Raw genomic sequence first — 21,460 nt, 5'->3', positions numbered from 1 at the left:
AGTTCCTTCATTCTTCTCTCACCTCCTATCCCCAGTTATCCCACTCCTCAGTTTATACCCAAAGGACTTAAAATCAGCATACTACAGTATTAATGCAGCCACATCAATGTTTATAGCAGCTCAATTCACTATAGCTAGATTGTGGAACCAACCTAGATGCCCTTCAACAAATGAATGGAAAAAGAAACTGTGGTATATATACACAATGGAATATTATTCAGTCATAAAGAAGAAAAGTAAGTTAGAGAGAATCCCAGTTCCCAAGGACACCAACTAATTAGGTGCAGACAGCCACCAGTCCAGATGTGGTCAAAGATCATGGGCTTGGATAAATGAGATCCTGAGGCACATTGAGTGACTCAATGTTTTAGGACTCAGGAGTTTTAGTTCTTACTATGCATTTAGTACTCACTGTACATTTATTTTGATGGCATACTACCTATCATACATAGTTCTGCCAACATCCCTTTTTACAGATGAGTAAACTGAGATCTAGAAAGTTCAAATAACTGCCCAGTATTTCACAGACAGTAGTTGGCAAAATTGGAACTTTTATGCAAAACTGTGACTTCAAAAGTCATAAGTTTAAGAAAATAGCAAGTTGCACATTATGGTCTGTGCCTGTAGTTCCAGCTATGTGGAGGCTAAGGCAGGAAGACTGCCTAAGCCCAGGACTTCAAAGCCATCCTGGGCAACACAGCAAGACCCTGTTTCAAATATATATATATATATAAATCAAAATAAAACCTGAAAGGATATACCACAAGAAAAAACTCAAAGCCCATGACCTTGCCTTATGCTAATACACTAAGTTGTACTGGACATCGATAAAGACATCATTATTAGTTGGATGTGTGGCTCAGCTTGTTGGTTTGGTTGGTATGTTAGTCAATTACTCATCACCGTGACCAAAAGATCTGAAAAGAATAACTCAGAGGAGGAAAAGTTTGGTTTGGTTCACAGTTTCAGAGATTCAGTCTGTGGTCGGTTGACTCCATTGCTCTGTGCTCCAGGTGAAGCAGAACATCATGGTGGAGGAGGGCTTCTCAGTTCATGACAGCCAGGAGGCAGAGAGCTCGCGTTCAAGGAGCCAGGGATAATATAATCCCCAAGGGCACGCCCCCAGTGACATGCCCAGCAACACCCTACTGCCCACAGTTACCATCTATCAAGACATCCAAATTATGAATCCATCAAATGGCTTAATCCACTGATTGGGTTCTAGCTCTCATAATCCAATCATTCCACCTCTGAACATTCCTGCAATTTTTCACAGGCGAGCGTTTGGGGGATACCTCGTAAGCAAACCATAATAGATTTCATTTCATTTTCAGCCAACAGTCCCAAAAGGAAAATCTTCAAATCAGCATTTCAGTTTAAATGATCTAATGTCTTTGGCATCAAAGCAAAGATGTTCCAGCATATTTAACTTGTCAACAGCAATTCTATACATAGGATTTCACATAATAAAGTAGTAGACATATTTTAATAAATTTTAATTACCAGTTGTAAAATACTTTTCAACTTCAAAGAGTCTACTAGAATTTAGCTTATTAATTCACTCAGACCTCTGCAATTATTCTCTCAGGCAGTTGATAGGTAAGCCCAAGAGTGAAGAAGGTGGTCATAAGGGAAGCTTCGCCCATGGGAGCAACTGTCCCCAAATCTCAATACTGCTAGTGCATCCTGCTCACTATACACAGTGCAAAGGTCATGTCTGTCTTTCCTCTGCACTGAGTCTGATTAGACTCAAGACTCATGGGGAGGAAGAGAGCAGGTTAAGGCTGCTTAAATGTTAGGAGGATCCAGTACCCAAAGCAGCAATCATTCCAACACACAGGTAAATAAGAACGATAAACACCATTGAAATAAAAAGTATCACTGCAAATAAAAGATATGAGTCAGCACTGAAAGTAAATATGAAAACTGCTTGAAGAATTCCCAAAGGAAAGAAGACTCACATAAGAAGAGTGTTATGGTTTGGATATGAGGTATCAACCAAAAATTCCTGTAAATACAGGAATATTCAGAGAAAAAATGAAAATGATGAGAACTGTCCTAATGGGTCCATCCTAGTTCGAATGGACTGACTGGTGGTAGCTGTGGGCAGGTGGGATATGGCTGAAGGAGGGTCTGTGGGGTCCTGCATCTTCCCTGTGGTCCCTCCTTTATTGCTATCACTCTGCTTCCTAACCTTCCATGAGCTGAGCAGCTTTCCTCCCCAGAGCCTTGGATTGAATCCTCTAAAATGTTGGCCCCAAATAAACTTTTACCCCTGTAAGTTGTTCTTGGCTGGCATTTTGGTCAGGGTGATGCAAAAGCTGACTAAAACAAAGACATGATTTGGTGAGAAACCAAATGATCAGCATTTCTTTAAAGGTTAGACTTATATATGGTCTATGCCTGGAGTCCCTTGACTATGATCAGCTCATTACTTGACTAGGCTCAAAAAGACATGCTGAGTCAGCAACAGATCAAAGAAAACAATCTGGAAATGTGAGATTATTAATTCCACCATGCTAGCAGTCCTGTTCATTGATAAAATCGAAATCAACTATTGAATGAATCTGAAAGACTTTCTTTTGGTGGTGTTAGTAGGCATATCCTTTACCTGTGACCCAAGAAGAAAAAGAACAGACTACTTCTACATCTTCATCTGTGAAGTTCTAAGTTGGGTGTCTAGGCCTTTGAATTGAACAATGAGGAGTAAATCAAGGAGCCACCAAAAGTAGGAGGTTTTGCAAAGAGTTGGATATATTCAAGAGTCATCAGCAATTACTCACCTAACATCCATGTTTGGATACATGGGTAGCAGTTGGCTGAGTTATGATGGACATCCAAAGTCCAAAATTTATAAAAGATGGATGGGCCAGTTCTCACAGAAGCACCGCATTCACATGTAGCTTTACCTCCTGGAGCTATTCATCATCATCTGGGCTCCAAACACTAAAAACAACCATCCAAGAGTGACCAGACCTAGGTTCCATAAAGGTTCATTCCAGAAAAAATAACTCTTAGCCATTTTAGGTATTTCTACATCTTTGGAGGGAATTTAGAATATTTCCTTTTTAATTACAATGAAATCAGACCAGCATATTATGAAGCAAGTGCATTATATGTGGCTATTAGATTATATATGGTGTATTATATATGATATTGAATTACATATGACAAATGGGTCATCTATAATTTCCTTACAGGCACTCTAAGTCAGAATCCAGTTTAGTAATCAGCACAAAACTGGCTCAGCTAGAGATGATTGTGGTGAGGCTTTATCTAATAAATAGCTGTGATGAAAATTCTACACCAACTTGCTGCAGGAATTTACATATGGGAAATTAAATTTTAGAGACTTGGGGTTGAGGATAACTGAGCCTCTTCATTTGAAGGGCAGAAATCACCCCCAGCAAGTTCCCCAGAAAGCCCCTCCAGCTGCTACAGCAACCCTACTCCAATCAGAAGCAGAGTTTGGAGGGGTTTAGTCCCATCTGGACACCTACACTGAAGCCAATGAACAGAAGCAAACCTCACCATAGAAGAAGAACCCTAGAGTCTGAATGATTTATTTTGGAAATGGCAGCTTGGTTTTGAAAAAAACTAAATCTACCATTTGTTCACTTCCTATCAGGACATTTAAGCAAAAAAAAAAAAAAAAAAAAAAAAAAAATTGTTTTACTCTAAAATGGGAATTGCTGCATTTTGTAAGGTTGTACGTATGTGTATTGTTTTACTTTCTTTTAAAGTATGTGTTTTAAAGCAGATGAGTGATGTGAGTCCCAGCTAATGGGGAAGGCTTAACGTTTGCAGTAGTGACTGACATTCAAGCTGTGATTTAGTTAAACTGCACTAACCGACAGGGAGAGACTGTGACATCGGAGGAGGCCAGAGCATTACTAGTGGGCACCAGCCACTGTACCTGAAGCAGGGCAGCAGGCAGGACAGCAGAGTATACATGTCTTGATGCTTCAGAGACCTGTGCTCAGAACTATTCCATGTTAACAGTATAAAATTCATCAAATCTTAAGAAGTCTAGATACAAAAATCAGTGACACCATTTCAAATTTTAAAATGACATGAAATTTGTTGTTTAAAAAATGACCAATGTTACATCCTGAAATTTAAACTTCAATTTCTGCTATATTTCTATCCTAAGTGTCTAGAGGGTATTTTCCTTTACATGTTATCTCTTTTGCTGAAATATTTTTGTTTCCTCTAACCCAGGTTACTCTTTCCCATTTTTAGGCACATCTTCAATAATTAATATAGCAGCTTGGAGTTTCTTCTGTCACATTTTCCATTATCGATTCTGTGGACAAAATGTAAAACAGCAATTTACAGAACTGCATAGAATAAGATTAGAAAATAACAAATGGTTCGAATGGTTTATTTTTTAAGTTAAAAGAAAAACTTTACCAACCATCCTATTTCAAAAAATAACCATAAAGCCAGGCGCAGTGGTGCACACCTGTAATCTCAGCAGCTCGGGAGGCTGAGACAGGAGGATTGTGAGTTCAAAGCCAGCCTCAGCAATGGTGAGATGCTAAATAACTCAGTGAGACCCTGTCTCTAAAATACAAAGTAGGGCTGGGGATGTGGCTCAGTGGTAAAGTGTCCCTGAGTTCAATTCCCAGTACCAAAAATAAATAAATAAATGATTTAAAAAATCATAAATAAAAACTTGAAAATATTTTTTCATGATGGTATATTTTAAGACAATCATTCTAGTATTTTGGAATATTTCTTATTTCTCCACATAGGTATCAGCTGTTTTCTAAAGTTGGGCTTTATCTATATATACACATAATCATAATTTTATATGAATATATTTACATGTAAGTTCATAAACATTTTTATAATTTTATATGGCTTATTTATATAAACTTAAGGTTTTATTTACCTGTAGGTTGTAATACAATTAAAACTAGGAGTGTAGCTCAATGATTGGGCACTTGTCTTGAATGAGCAAGGCCTTGGGTTCAAGGTCTAGAACCACAATTAATTAATTAATTAATTAAGTTAAAAATACTTGTAAATACTGGGCATGGTGACACATGTCTGTAATTCCAGTGACTACAGAGGCTGAGGCAGGAGAATCGCAAGTTCAAGGTCAGCCTCAGCAACTTAGCAGGATCCTATGCAACTTGCAGAGAACTTATCTCAAAGAAAAAGGGCTGGGGATGTGTCTCAGTGGTTTAGTGTCCCTGGGTTCATCCTCAGTATCCACCCACCCCCAAAATACTTATCTGTGTAGAGTGTGCCACTAGATGGATATATCCCAGACATGACAGGATATTGGTGGTCCAAGTGATAGTATCCATGGCTTCTCTTCAATTGTAGGTGCCCTTGAAGCCAAATTAGCTACATTGTGGTCAATGGAACATAGATGGGGGTGCTATGTGCTCTTCTGAGCCTGACCCCCCTCAAACCTTCCACGATCCCTGTGCTCTCTTTTCCAGCTCTCTGATGGATACAGAGAATTGAGTTGATGACTTGGGAATCCTAGAAGTTGTAAAGAACCCCCAGGGTTGAATCAACACACAAAAGGTCACTCCCCAAATACCCCATTTGCCGGTGACATGAGCAAGAATTTATGATGCCATGAAAGTTGTCCAATACATCACGAAGCTTACCCTAACCAACACCTCACTTACTTTAAGATTCTCTTGGGAGCATATTGGTTGGGTGGCTGTCAGGGGGTGCCCTGCTCAGATCTATAGCGAGACCGTCTGCAGCAGGAAGTCTGGTTGACTAGCAGCCTGACAACAGCTTCTTTGGTTCTCCCAGGATGCACACCCCAAGCCTCACTTCACTGAATACAGAGTGGGCACGAAGTGGGATTCCTACAACCTCTGTTCAAGGATTTCTCATCAACATAGCAGAACTTTTTAAGAACAGGCCTGCAGTCTGAGGCTCCACCTCCCCATCCTTCCTCCCTTCTCTCTTTTCACCGGTGACAGACCTGCATCTTGGTCTGGAGGGTTTTATCAAACCCCTGTTCTCCTTTATCTTCACACAAGTTTTCTCAAATAAATTTCTTAAATGCATAATCTCATCTTTGCATCTTCTTCCTGTACCTCCAAACCAATAGAGGTTACTCTGAAAATTTTACCCATTCTGTATAATATTGTGATAAAAATATTTGTGAATATTTTCTTGAACTCCAGATAGCATGCTCAGAAGAGATTCTTCAGTAAACAACAAGAACAGTTTTGGAACTCTTAGTACATATTATCAAGTAGTGTTCCAGATTGTTTCAATTGACACTAATACCAGTAATAAATGAAAATATTCGAAGTGCACATTCTCCTCAGAATTAAATATCACAGCTTTTAGAAAAGCTTTTTGCTCATTAGAAAGGCAAATTCATCATTTGTAAAAATAGGAAAAAAATAAATAAAACTAATTTTAAACAGAAATAGAAAAACTAAACAGAAAACAAAATGTTTCCTGGCAAGTACATCAATACCACAGGTGACTAATGACAAAATAAGAGTTTTTTAAATAACATACTTTGACAATATGTTATGAGCACTTCTTTTACCTGAATGTCAACATTTATTCTCTGGCAAAATTTAAATGTTAACAATTAAGGATGTGTAGAATTATCTGTCATAGAAAAAGCAGAAACCTCTGTGAAAGATACTTAGGAAAATGCCATATTTCTTATTAAATAAAATTTATTTTCTTTTTCCAAATATAACACTGCTGTCTTTTAATCATCTTCCAAATTATCAAAGAGTAAAATCTGTTCTTCGAGTAAAGAAATAAAAGAGAGCAAGGAAAGGTATTCTAAATTTTATACAGATCCTCTTTTGGTTTTCTGCATTAACTCTTACACATATGCATGCACAACCTTTTAGTTCCACTGTTGATATGCAAACATAGAAAAAAAATATGACTACTTCTGTGCCTACCAGAATCTTAAGAAATAATCATTGCAAGATCATTCAAAATCCCTTGTGTAATTTCAAAGTCTTTCCTCTCTCCCTTCCCCCAAATTAGCCCCTATTAGGAACTTAATGTTTTTCATTCCTATGCTTGTTTTTAAAATATTTCATCTACATAAGTGTCATGCATCAATAAATAACATACAGCACTGGTTTGCATTATTTAAATTTACGTAAATTGCATCATGCTCTACAAATCCTTCTGCAAAGCTCAATCTTACCTGTTTGAGTCTCATTCATGTTGACGAGTGTGACTGTGGGTCCCTTAGGCTGTTGGGTGGCACGCCCCACTCAAGGTGATGTCTGGGGTACTGCAACCTCAGCATCACCTGGGCAAAGGTCAGAAACTCAGGGCCCCGGGAATGTCCCCAGCCCCCACAATCAAAATCTAAACTTTAGCAAGATCCCTGAGTGATTTAGATGCACACTATAGTTCAGGAGCACTGGGGCTGAATTCTGTGACATTAATATGTCACACTTTACTCACTCTCTTTAGATTGTTTCTGAATCTAAGATAATGATTTGATATTTTTGCCTGTTTTATGTTTCTGCTTTTACGAAAACTTTCCCATCATCAAAATAATAAAGTGCTTCATGAGCGGAGTTCACTTAAGCAGGTGAATGACTTGCAAAAGGAGCAGTTCTTTATCCCAGGATGAGATAGACTGTCATGTGTGTAAATTGTTCAACAGCCATTAACGTGTACTGCATTTTACATTTCTTCATTTTTAATAACTTGACTGAAATTCTGCCTCTCTTGACCAAGGCAACAACTCGCTCAATATCATAAATATCCATGATTTCCTCATCCTCAAATCGATTGCACTAGGACTTTAACTGCAAGGATAAAAACCGTGCATCCAGTATCTGTCAATGATGAGGATTCTCACTCATCAGGCCTCACAAAACCCTTTTGGGGACTGTGACTCCATGCCCTTTCCACCAAACTTCACAGGGGACAACTTTTCTCAGCCTGGGGACCAGCCCTCTGCCCACCCACACAGTTGTTCCCTCAAGATTCTGCACCCTGCACCCCAGCATGGGGTACCTGAGACCTACAGTCTCCATCCTCATTGTTGAGTGGGACAACTGCCCCATGAGAACACAGCACCATTAGACATCTCTCCTGCTCTCCAGCGTACCTGAAGCTCTTCCCTTTATTTTCCACAAAAGTCTCTTAATTTTCTTTCCTGGCAAGGTGTGCTCAGACCTTGGAAAGAAACCCAATTAAATATTCTTGCTTCTTTAGAAAGAACATAGGACAAAGAAAAACAATACTGGGTACCAAGTTATTTCTAATAACTTACACTATTATAAGCTTAGCATTTGCTAAAGCTGAGGATCTATCTCAGGGTAAAACCAACTCAATTCTCTTCACAAAAGATGGCCCTCAGCACTGAGCCATGACTTTTTTTTATTTTCGCCTACCTTCTATACATCAATATCTTCCACTTTATAAATTAGGAGATTGACTCAAAAGAGTATAAATGGCTGAATCAAGGTCACAAGTTTGCTGTAGAAATAATGAAGCCAGATTTTCTGAAGGAAAGAAAATCTGTTAAGAAATAGCCTCACTGGTTTGATGCAGCCAGAATTCAATAGACTCCCCTCCTCCTGGGATCATTAAGGGCTCACCCCAAATGCTGCCCCAGAAATAAAGCTGCAGTCACACAACCACTGATACCTACTACCAATGAATTACCAAACAGTGACAGAATGGGAAGACATTTGGCTGCCTGGGCAAGATGGAAATGGATCAGAGAATCAGTAGGATCTCCAGGTTGAATGAAGTTAAAAACCTAGTGAGTCAGCAATTATTAAAGACCTACCAAAGTGAACACTGCTAGCTGGTGGTGAGGCTGGCCAAATTCCACGAGTCCCGCTGGCCAAGCACTCAGTTCAACGTGCTCACTGCCCTCTAGGTGTACTTTATCTCATTTGATATTTTAAAATTGTCCTATAAGGAAATATACCATCACCACCTTGCGTGTGAGGAAGTTAACCTTAGCAGGGATAAGATTTATATATCTGGTAAGTAGCAGAACCGAGTTGCTCCAGGTGGGACGTCTGGTTGGAAGTCCGCTCTCTTTACTCAAGTCTTTCCTAAATTGGAAACTAAAATGCCAGCCACCTACAGAGCCCCAAGTTCTCCAGCCCCAGTGAAGCTGTGTTCACAGTCATCTCCCAGATCCCTCTGTGTCTTGCACTTTTTTGTTCGGGTTGGACTCCATCCCTCTGAAAGGAAATGAAGTTCTGGGAGACATGCTTGGGAAAACGTCTGCTTCCACTTGGACACAAATTCCGAAGTGCTTCTTCTTGCCAGGAATCTGCTGGTGCTGGGTGCTGTCAGCAGGAGAGCACCACCTCTGACCACTGGACAGTCACTGGGCACCGTCCTCCCCTGCACACCTGGGACACCAGAGCAGGTGGGACTCAAGACTTGGACTTTGGTCTCTTGCATTAGAGAGAATCTCTCCCACCCCCTCCCCATTAGAATCATATCCTAAACAAAGCTACAGGGCTAGTAATATTCCCTACAGGGCTTTTGGTGAGACTGCTCATCATTTTACTTATATCCGTGTCCTTGCTCCTGTCACCACAATACTTGGGCGCAAGTCAAATGAAGGTTCAGATAGGTCTGAACCTCGACATGTCTCTCTTATTTTATGTCCAGGTGTAAGTCAGCAGTTGGACGCCTCGTAACCAGATCCTTCCTCCATGGAAGAGCCCCGCATAAAGAGGCTTGTGGCTCCAGAATGTACCACTGCTGGGGAGGGGCCTCCCTCCCATCTGGAGCCAGCCCCAAGACAGTCCCACAGGAATAGAGAGCCAATAGTCATTGAACTTCTGACATGACAAGCACTGTGTCACCTGTTATTTTCATATTTGTTCCCATAACCCTGAAGGCAGGTACTATTGCCCTCGATTTTATGTCAGGAACTCAAATCTTGGAAACGTTAAACCATCTAAGACTGTATAGATCATTAGTAAATTATTTACCTCAGTTCCTGCTGTCTCTGAAACCCACCTTCTTCCCATGTTTCTGCTAGGCCATTTTATTCTCCCCACAAATCCTGAGTTACACTTTTGCACCTGATTTACACTTTGTACCTATATATGAAAATATAACAATGAGAAAAAACAGACCACCCCATCCTTATGAAGCTTACAGTGGAGGAGGTGAGCCAGAATCAAGTCACCACACACATCTGTACTCCTGAGCTCACTGATATCATGGCTCCCAGGTCCACCTGCAATGACTGTATAAGTCCAAAGGCATTTGGTGAACACAGGTATTTTCCCTACAGATTTCTCACTCCCTTTCTTAATTAAAGCAGACATACTGGTGTTTGGTAAAGAGAGGCAGAATTCACCCAACCCAACTGCTTCATTCCATCCAAGTCGTGGTTAGGGTCAGTCTAGACCCTATGATATGGCATTTAATTTCAAAATATAAATGTATTACCTTCAAGAGGTAACATATGACTCTATAGTCCTACTTGGGAATAAAATCTGAAAACAGATGTTGAAAGAGATACTTTGCAAATGTTGATATGTTCAAATATTTCTTAAAATATCGTTTTGCCTCAGGTCAGTCTTGGAGGAGAACCATGATTTTAGAAACTCAGTATGAGTTTAAAGTCTTCCTAAGTAATTTTATTTCCATTTTACAAGTCTTGTGTACATTTCTGATAGTTTCCCCTGCCTGGGGAAAAGAAATAATATAAATGAAAGGTTAGAACATTCCCTTTGAAGGAAAGTTCTTTTGGTATTAGACTGTTTGGGGAAAGGTTACTTATGACCAAATGATTAGAAAATTTTTAAGATAATTGCTGCTCAGTGGTCCAATTTAGAATTTGAGGCTGTGGTTTGAAAGGGCAGAGTTGACAGAAACTTTATGACATCTTAAACAAATTATAAGAGAGCATTTTCGCCATATTTATAAGAGCATTATTTCTCAGAACAAATGAGAATAGTTTCTACTGAAAGCTTTTTATACCTTTAACTGCTATAGTATGGGGCAGGTGACCTTATTTCCATGACATCACAAAGGAGGAAAGTGGCAAATGGCTCCTGGTTTGCATACCTAAGAGCCTGAAGGATAAGGACTATTTTGATTACGCTGGCTAAGGCCAGCGTCTTCCGTAATGAGTGGCCTGTGGTTGGAGGGATGATATTGCTTTTCTGTGGTCTGTGATTCACTCCCACAGGAAGGTGGGGAGTGAAGTCCAAGGAATGAGCCTCAGAGTCAAAGCTGCCCTCTGTATCTCAGAAAAGTCACACCCCCAGGGACCTGAAGGCGAAGGAGGTGGTCTCCTTCAGTTGGGGAGGAACCGATGGCTTTATAGATATGGGGCCTACTTCACATGAATGCGCTTGCATTGGACAGTTCACAAATGCACAGACTCCTGTTCCGTCCCCACATCAGTAACAAGTTCCAGCAAGGGGGTAGGCCACCGCCAGGGAGCAAGGGGCCCGTTACAGTGACACAGCTTACAAATCCATTGTGCTGTGCTTCTGCTCAAAAGCCTTCCATCAGGATCCTCCTGTCACCCACAGAGTAGAACCTCAACTCCTTAGTGTGTCACCTTGCAGTTAAGCAGCCTCCGACTTGTGTGCACCATCCCCTCTCCAGAGCCGGGGCCCCAGGATAATGCCAGGGTCTCCCTCCACCTCTCCTACCTCCAGCCCTTGAGTGCTGTTCCACGTTTCAAATCTTGACTCACGTGTGATGTGACCTTTCCTGCTGGAAGTGACTTTGCTCTACCAGGGAAAATGCCTCCACACTCTGTAGCCATTCTCTGCCTGGTCAGAGTGTGAGTCCCTGAGAACAAGACCCCCGTGTAGCCTGCTCACTTACTGGCTGTGGGTTATGTTGGACAGATTAGCTAAGCACTTTGTACCTCAGTTTCCCAACAGGAAAACTGTTACTCAGCCCATATTTCCTTGTATTTGGAAAATAAAGGAAGAGTGACGATGTTCAAGCACAGTGATAACAAATGCAGAGAGAGCAGATGTGAAATTCACAACATAAAAGGGACAAAACTAAAGTGACTCATGGTAAACTAAGACCCCAAAACACTTGGAGGTATTAGGAAGGATAAAAAAAGGCTGGGATTCAAAGAAATCTGATTAAAATCTTGAAGAATAAGTTTATCTCAAGAAGTTTAAAGATTTGAGGTCATCCATCCAAGCAAAATATATACATGCACCTGTATTCCCTAACAGAGTGTCCGTTACACCGACACTCACCATTTTCAAGCACTGTCCCAGGAATTAACTAATTACTCTCATACCCTTAGTCAGATGTCAGTAACTGTAAAATAAATAAAATCAATGCTGAACACTGGTCAGGGATTCATAAAGCTTCCCTGGGTAAATGCTGGTGACTGGGCACTAACTCACTCAGATGTCCCTCTCTTAAGAGTATGCCCCAAGGCCAGAGCCTTGTACCAGTATAGCAGATGCGCAGAGGAATCAAAGTCATTCTCGATGCTGCAGACTGCAGCCTAGAAACTCTGAAGGACTAAGGCAGCGATTCCTCCCCTCCCCCGTCCCCACAGCTCCTTGATGTGGATTCCTTGGCCTGCCATGAACTTTTCATGTTGACTGGATTACTGCGTAGGTAGGGGAACATTGTTATTTCCACATCTACAAAGTGGATTTAACTTCAGTAGTTGTAAGGTCCTAAGATGATTGTTATCACGATCATCCTGGGTTTTCTGAAATGTCTTTGTGCAAATTATCATCCTATTGGGTATCCGTTGTTAGTGTTATGTAAAGTAATATTTTGTCAGGTTAGTCATCTGGTCAAAAAACTGACTGATAGCTCTGGATAAGAAGCCTCCTGATAATGTTTTTGTTCAACTGGTCTCCTAAAAATATTATGATTGAGGAAATGCATCATAACATCACATTTTATATATATATATATATATAATATGTTATATATTATATCAGCATATCATAATATCATGATTGAGGAAAAGCACAGATTCACCATCATATTGGCTCTCCATGACCTCAACAACAACGGCATGACCTCCTTTCAATGTAAGGAACAGATGTAGATGCAACTACACCATAATACATGCTTTGCCATATATGTCCTTTTCTAGGACGGAATGGAGACAGGTGATGAAAATCTTGCAATATGAACACATCAATCACTCCGTAAGCCTTTAATGAAAGACATAGCGCATCTGTTGGCCTAGGTCTCCTGAACACTGGCAGTTTGGCCTCCTTAAATAATGCCCACCTGTTCCTGAAGTTTCAAATATAATGGAAACTAATTTAGGATGGCATCTAAAGAAAAAGAAAAGGTCTCATCCTGGAATGATCTTTTAAAACCAATAATGATTCTTGACCATTTTCTCGGTCAATTTGGAAACTGGGTGTTTTCTCCAGTGTTTAAGGTCAGTGTCTTTTTGAGACCATGAGGCATGGATTTGTGCTAATATTCATACATAAATAACACATTGACATTATTGTGTGTACATTGGTAATGCCGTCTGAAATGATATATTTCTAAAAAAGATGGTTGTATGGTGGACAGCTCAGGTTGATAATTTTAAAATGGTGTGAATCTTAAGTACTGGAGGCAGGTGAGATCGAACACTGCCACCTGGCAAAGATGACAGATGGCTGGAGGTCTTCACAGAGGAGAATGCACTTTTATGATTCCAGCATGGTCCAGGATTACTACATTTAATTTTCTATGACCAAAAGCTTCATTTTGCCAGCACAAAGCACCTCTTTCTATGTAGGGGGGAGTCACATGAGTTATGCTTATACTATAATTAAATAAGATAGGATATTACTTCTCTTTCACATGTAAAAATGTCTTAAAATGAGACCCAGGCAGGTGTGGAATTGCACAACCACTGTAGACCCAAACTCTATCTCTCCAGTCCACTACTCATACCATTGATTTCCATCATCGAGGTCGCCATGTCATCGAAATCAGCTGGTGGAACTCCAATACTGATATCCACATTCAGTGAAGAAGTAAGGAAGAAAAGATGGAGACTATAAAGGGACATGATAGTTGGAATTCTGCTTCTTAAGGAGCATTTGGATAACTCACCCACAATTACTGCTTATATGTCCCTTGTGACTGAAAAGGAGGCCTAGGTATCTGACAGTTTACTTATTGCATCTGGAATAAAATGTGTGTTCTATTAGAATGGCAGAAGTAGAGAATAGAGATTATTTATCCTGGCACAATGGTGCATGCCCAGCAACTTTAGAGGCTGAGGCAGGGGGATCCCAAGTTCAAGGTCAGCCTCACAAATTAGCAAGGCCCTAAGCAACTTAGTGAGACCCTGTCTCAAAATAAAAAATTTTTAAAAAGGATAGAGATGTGGCTCAGTGGTTGAGCAGCCCTGGGTTGAATCCCCATTTCTGGAAAAAAAAAAAAAAAAAAAAAATCAAGATGGCAAGTTGTTACTTGACAGCAAGAAATGTTGCTTCCTTATATCAAGGAGTAGCAAGAATTGAGGTGGAAAGTCAAGTCAATTCACTAGGTAGGACTTGTCTGCAAGGATGCAGTGGACAAAAGAGGTGACCACGGTTAAAGAAGCAACATAGACCAGAAGACAAAAGCTAATAAAGACAGCAGAACGAATGAGGAAAGAGATGGCGGTGTCACGGCTGAGCCAGGAAGCAGAAGCCAGAGAAACAAACCAGGTCAAAACTCAAACAATGTACAAAGGACGTTCATTTGCCGACCTAAAAATAATTCTGATGTAATGAGGTCTCTCAACCCTGGTGCTATTGACATTTGAGATTCAATAATTCTTTGTTGAGGCTGTGGCGGGCTGTCCTGCATGGTGGGATTTTTGGAAGTGTCCCCAGCCTCGGACCAATTGCCAGGTACGCTCTCCCCAGGCATGATTATCAAAAATGCTCCCAGATATTGCTTAATGTCCCTTCACCTGAGCAGAACAAAATCAAAATCATCCCCTGTTGCAAACTACTGTGTCAGAAGCTTTGTTGATGTTCCAGCAGGTTTTGTGATTTCATCTCTGAAAATGCCTTAAAAGCACTGAGCAGCTTCTAAGGAAAATGATAAAACTAATAGCCCCAAGGGGCTCGAAGCTTTTGCATTGAGAGGCATTGCTTACATTTCCCAGACCTTAGGTGAGAGCAGTGTTGGTAGCATGGGGGGATCTGGAGCAACCCAAGAGATCCGTCCTCAGGGAAGGAATCAGTAAAGCGACGTGGGTGCATGCTATGACATCCCAGGCAACAGTGAGGAGCTAAGGACCAGAGATAACAGCAACATGAGCGGAATTAAAACATGGTGTAGCATTGCCAAAAGTTGAAGGGAGATCTTCCGAGTGCTGTCTCTAGTCATTTAAAATACAGGTCACACAAAATAACCCCACACAGCTTACAAGGAGAAAGACTTACTGGAGAACACTTACCAAATATGTTAAGGCAAATGCCTATAGGACAATCCTACAGGTGCTCACACTAATATAGTGTAGGAGAGGACCAGGATTGGGGACAACAGGAAGATAAAACTAAATTGAGAGTGAAATCCTGTATAGTACAGTAAGTTCGCATGACGTGAATTGGAGAGAATAATTACATTAATGCCTAACACTCACTGGTCAATTTAAATAAATAGAGAAGAGTGTTGGGGGCATATGTACTGGTATCTTGCATTTGAATTTCCACTGGACACTTGAGATATCATCATGATGGAAGCCTCTTTAGCCCTAAGCATGCTTGTCATTTGTGGACAAGTCTTGCAACATTTTACCGATAACTTTTTTTGGTCGGGGAGAGGGGGCTGTGGATTGAACCCAGGGGCACTTTCCCACCGAGCCACATCCCCAGTGTAACAGTTAGGACCTCATTAAGTTGCTGAGTCTGGCTTTGAACTTGTAATCCTCTTGCCTCAGCCTCCCAAGCTGCTGGGATTACAGGCATGAGCCACTGTACCCAGCTTGCTGATAACTTTTTCAAATATGACAGAACTTCTAGACTCTAAGTTTTGAATGATCAAGGACTTGGGACAAGTTTTGAACAGACCTCTGACCTTAGCTGAGCTCTGTTCTGATCATTTTAAGTACCAAAGCTACTTGGTCACCCTTCTGCACATAGGATCTGAATTATTCTCCCCTAAATAGGGACATGGATCATTTGTGCATTGCACTTGAGCTTGATGAATAATTATTACCTCTGAACTTACTCTCAGGTAGTGAAAATAACCACAACTCAAACTGTTGACCCCAGCTGCTGGCCAGCACTAATGTCTGTAGGGTCAGGGTGTGAGAGCGGAGATGACGTTCCAGGCACCATTTTCTCAGGCATTAGAGCTTCTCCTTTCTTCCATGATCCTAGGGTCCTGCTGTCCTGCTCCTTGACCCATTCATTATAAATGGCCCAAGTGACCGAACTGGGGTCATTGTTCAATCTGTTCATCTTGAGCTTCCTATACAAGATACACAAATGCAAGAGATCTCCAAGAATTTCAGTGTGAATGAGAAACCATTTCAGGACAACGAAGGTCAGGCTACACCCTTGATGATCACAGGAGGTGACGCTGTAGTTACCAATTGCCTGGTTTCCGTAAGGTAGACATAAGCTAGCCCTTATTTAAGGCATAGTTCATTGTAGTTTTCTGCCAGGTCCAGCTGAATCCACTACTAACCAATCTGGAGTCCATGATCCCAAAAGATTAGAAACCATGATAATTCCTTAAGTTAATCTAATTTGTATACTTCTTGAGGCCAGAACTAACCCTCACCCCCCCTGTACAACACGGCAATAGGCGCCTCATTGGGATTCAGTTCGTATTTTGATCTTGAAAAACGTATAGGGAGCATCTGAGCTCCATATATTGTTTGGAGATGCTCTTTCTCCTCCAGTCTTTCCATTTAATTTGTTTCTAAATTGAATGAAAGTCTTTCAGGCTATAAATCCCAGGAGGTGGGCCTTTGTCATTCAACTGTTGACTATGTCCCAAGATATCCATTTTTAACTTCAGAATCTGATCTGCTTTCCAATATTATTTCAGGGTTGATTTAAACCGTATACAATCACTCAGCCTTTAAAGATGGAATTGCCTTTTTATAACAGAAAAGATGCTCCCTTTATTGAATCTCAGTGAAACAATGAGGCGGATGATGGGCAGTCGACCCCAAGATAGGAATGTGCCTGAGAAATTAGGGTTCATTAATGAAGAACCCCTTTCTTTACACTGGTCAAATCATAGAGGCCTCAGAGTTCAGAATGACTCAAAGAAGAATTTTGAATGTTGGCATATCATAGCAATCACAGCAAAGAACATTTCAAAGTTGTTGTTTTCTTTTTGAAGTTTTGATACAACCACAGCTTATTCTCAATCTATTTTCCGCTATCCCACTAAATACCACTTCTAGATTACATTTGAGATATAAAATCTCCCCCAGTTTTCTACTGTTGAATCCTCACATGTCATTAAGACAGAACAGGCTCAATCTGCACCAAGACTCTCTGGCTGCTTTTATATCTTACAAAGAAAATATGAAATTTGAGTAAAGCCATCATTTCAGCAAAGGCTTTGGAAATGAGCTTGCTTCCTTTTATGGCAGCTGGTTCCAGCCACTGCTCTGTTCCCTGGCAAGGCTAAAGGATAACTTAAACACTTCTGTACTTCGTTCAAATCTCAGAGAAGTTATTCGAGGACATGGATCGAACACAGGGAGTCCCGCCACCCTCCCCGGAACGAATGACAACCTCTGCAAAACTCAGAGAGAACCACACAGTGGCCTCTTCCGGACGGCAAGCTGTGTCAGCAAAGCCGCACGAGCCTCGGTCTCTGTGACTGCCCCAGAATTCCGCTGGGCAAGTGTCCTGGGCCCTCATCAGCGGTGTCATGCTAGGTTGTGGTGGGTCCTGCGTGGACGAGGACTTGAAGATGCGGCCGGGCCAGGGCCAGCTGCCTGGAGCCTCACATGGTGACCGTGACCTGGCCGCACAAAGCCAGCCTTGCACAGTGGCAACGGTGGGGGTGGAGGGAGGGCAAACAGAGCCTTTCAGTCTGCACCCTGGCTTCAGCCAGGCAGAGGGGGTTGGAATCCTGGCTCTGCCGTTGCTCACGGAGGGCCCTGCAATCGGTCTCTGGTTCTCCATGGCTTCCTTCCCTCACCTGCAAACTGAGGATAACACAACCTAGCTGCTGGCCTCCAGTGAAGCCCAGAGGAGTGGAATGTGTGGAGCGCTGGCAACCACGGCTGGCACTGTGATAAGAACCACATAAGTGTTCGTTAAATACAATTTCCGTTTAAGTTTACCCAATAAAAGATGCATTCAAGTCCTATTTTCTTACATAAAAGTGGGCCTTTAAATTTAAGTAGAGCTTCTCACAAGATTTTAGTCCTACTTACTTTCCAATATAAAATTCATCTCACACAAATAAGAATCTATTTTGCTAATTTTGGCTGATTCCAACGGCACCATTCATGCACAAGGCATTGGGCCATGCACGGCAGAGAATGGAGTGGCATACTAACAGGGAATAAGAAGCTGTGTGATTTCAGGAAGATCACTTAACCTCTCTGGACTGTCTACTTCCCCAACTATAAATATCTGGAGACATCTTCCAGTTTTAACAATTTAATAATAATAATTTATAATAAAAATGGTGAACACAATGAACTAAACAAGAAATGCATAATATTGTGAGTCCCAAAGAGGAGAGACTATTTGTTAGTCTTTCTCTAGTTTTAGTTATAATCGCCACTGTACACTGTCTCACTTTGCATTGCTGTCCTTATTCCACGACTGCAAAATTCTTAAGGCCTGCAGATTAGAACCGGGGAGACACATTGTTTAGTATAAATTTGTAAAATGTAAATTAAATATTTTCAGATTTTAATTGGAAAAACTTAAATGATGGGGTTTAGTAATAGAAGTCCTTCTGTCACTGTTGTGTTGTGATAACTCTGAAGGCGAATGCATTGTACCTAACCTAAGCACTGCAGAGCTCATCGGATGGGTGGAGTCCCAGGGGGAACAGTCAACCGCCTTGCTACCAAGTTTCTACCCAGTGCTGCTGTGATTCTGCTCCACCTTTGCTCCTTGGAGTTCTGGAGTGAACATCGGGAGCAGCAGTCTCTCCCTCAGTTGAGACCAGCCCTTATCAAGGCACAAGGTCACCAGTTCCTCCAAGCTCCACGGCTGCCTTGGGTTGCTTCCCCCGGGGGCCCCTCTGTTGCCCTCCCCAGAGCTCCCCCAGACCTTCCAGTGCCACCCAGCTGTGCTCCTGGGAATAGAAGGTGTCAAACTGAGTGGTCACAGAGCACAATGGGAGGACACCGTCTCTCCCTTCATGTTAAAAGTGACTGTGTCCCCAAAACTCAGTGTGTCTTGAATCCAAAAATACCAGTAAGTGGAGAAAAGAGTTTTTGAGGGTGTGAGTTCCACAGGAGACTTCCTCCAGGAACTTGAAGGTCCTAGCAGGGGCGAGGGGAGGAGCGCTGTCCACCACCAGCTGTGCCCCTGACTTGCCCCGCGGAAGCCCGCCCTCCCTCCCTCCCAGGCTGGCAGGCCGCCCGCCTCTGGACAGGCCCCCTCTGGGCAGCTCTCCCCTCTGCACTGGGACCCTCGGGAAGACACTCACCAGCTTCTTAAAGCTGCAGTGAACGCAGCTTTCGTAACCCCCAAGCATCTCCTCAATCTTCAAGAAAACATGGCTGGAATAATATTGCTGAAGCTTTGAAGAAATTGATATGATGGAGCTGAACCATCGCGGGAATAGCTGACTGGGGGTAGCTGGCCAAAAATAGGAGGGAAATATGTCCAGACATGTGGCAGCTGCTGGTGTCCCTCCCGAGTCCATTCCAACTCATTTTGTGCATCTGAAAGCTGCACTCCCAGTTCCAAGAGTTGAACTGGGCATCTGATGGTCTGGGGAGGACCAGGTTCCCAGGCTCCTTTGCACCTGGGAGTCACCGTGGAGCGGAGTTCTCACTGACAGGAGATGACGGAAAGGGAGAGGGGTCACCCTGGTGCCTTGGCTCAAGATGAAACCTGTACTTCCTCTCTCCTTCCTTCCAGCTGAGGGTGACCAAGGTCCAATCATACTCAGGAGGTCACTAAGGTTAAATGAATTAACAACTAATGGGGAAAACCTGACAATTTTTTTTTATATGTTTATTAGTACATTGTAGATATACCAAATATGTACAGAATCATACATGCATGGAATATAGTTTGCTCCACTTCAGTTCCCAGTATATGCTCCTTCTGTAACCTCCCCATGTCCCCTGTTCCCTTGCTTCTACTTCACTGGTCTTCCTTCTATTTATTTAGAGTTTTTTTTTTTTTTTTTTTTTTTTTTTTTATCAGTGCTTTAGAGCTATACATGAAGATGAAATTCACTATGGTATAGTCATATATTCACACAGGATAATTTGATCAACTTAATTCCACATTTTCTCACTTTCCTTTCTCTCCTTCCTCTTCCTCAATCCTCTTTCTCTACTCCACTAATAGCCCTTCTGTTTTCATGGGATTTCCTCCCCAGTCTTTTCCCTTATTTTGGTCTAACTTCCACATATGAGAGAAAACATTCTACTCTTTACTGTCTTGGTCTGGTTTGTTTCATTTAGCATGATGTTCTCTAGTTCCATTTATCCATTAGCTAATGACAAAATTTCATTCTTCTTTATAGCTGAGAAAAACTCCACACTTCCTTTATTCATTCATCTGTTGATAGGCTTCTGGGCTAGTTCCATAACTTTGATATTATAAATTGTTCTGTTATAAACATTGACGTGCCTATATCACCATAGTATGCTGATTTATTTTTTATTCTTATTTTTTAAGTTTTCATTGAATTTGTTATTTATTTATTTATTTATTTATTTATACTGCGGATTGAACCCAGGGACACTGAGCCACATTCTGGGTCCTTTTAATTGTTTATTTTGAGACAGGGTCTCACTAAATTGCTTATGGCCTCACTAAATTGCTGAGGCTGACTTTAAACTTGCATAATTTTTTAAAAAATATTTTTAGTTGTAGTTGGACCTGATGCCTTTATTTCTTTGTTGTTTTATTTTTATGCAGTGCTGAGGATCGAACCCAGGACCTCACACATGAAAAGTAAGCACTCTGCCACTGAGCTACAACCCCAGCCCCAAACCTGACAATTAGAAGGGTCACATAGAGCAAGTCACTCCTGCGTGCTGGCCCCTTCCTTTCACACCTATGGATCTGGGGTCTCTTTGTTACAGCAGCCTAGCTGTACCCCAGACAATACGGGGGTGCTCACTTGGGTCTTTTCCCTGATATAAGGATCACTACCTCAGGGAACTGTGTTCAAATGGAAAGAGAACAAGAAAGTGTTTCACAGGAGAAGGGTGTTAGAAAGGACCGGAGGAGACTATATTTAGACTGATACTCCATAAGTAAGAAAGACTGTGCCCTCTCCTGCTACAAGATTAGAACAGAATTCAGATTCAAGTATGAAAAGAGAGCGTGCCGAGGGCTGAGGTGCTATCTGAGCTCTGAGG

At 41.6% G+C, this 21,460-nt stretch overlaps 1 long non-coding RNA gene across 1 annotated transcript; it reads right to left on the bottom strand.

Annotated features, from left to right (window-relative positions):
* Nucleotides 1-3,618: 3,618 nt before the first annotated feature.
* Nucleotides 3,619-20,045, bottom strand: LOC306638275. The gene is made up of 3 exons (XR_013757456.1): nucleotides 19,564-20,045; nucleotides 4,898-4,983; nucleotides 3,619-4,306 (listed from the first exon to the last, which is right to left on the bottom strand). It is a non-coding gene; the product is annotated as an uncharacterized lncRNA (long non-coding RNA).
* Between the last annotated feature and the right edge of the window lie 1,415 nt (nucleotides 20,046-21,460).

Source organism: Sciurus vulgaris (genome assembly GCF_902686455.1).
Source record: "Sciurus vulgaris genome assembly, chromosome: 10".
NCBI lineage: Eukaryota > Metazoa > Chordata > Mammalia > Rodentia > Sciuridae > Sciurus > Sciurus vulgaris.
Note: the sequence above shows the minus strand (reverse complement) of the source record. Positions and strands in the feature narration are given on the sequence as shown.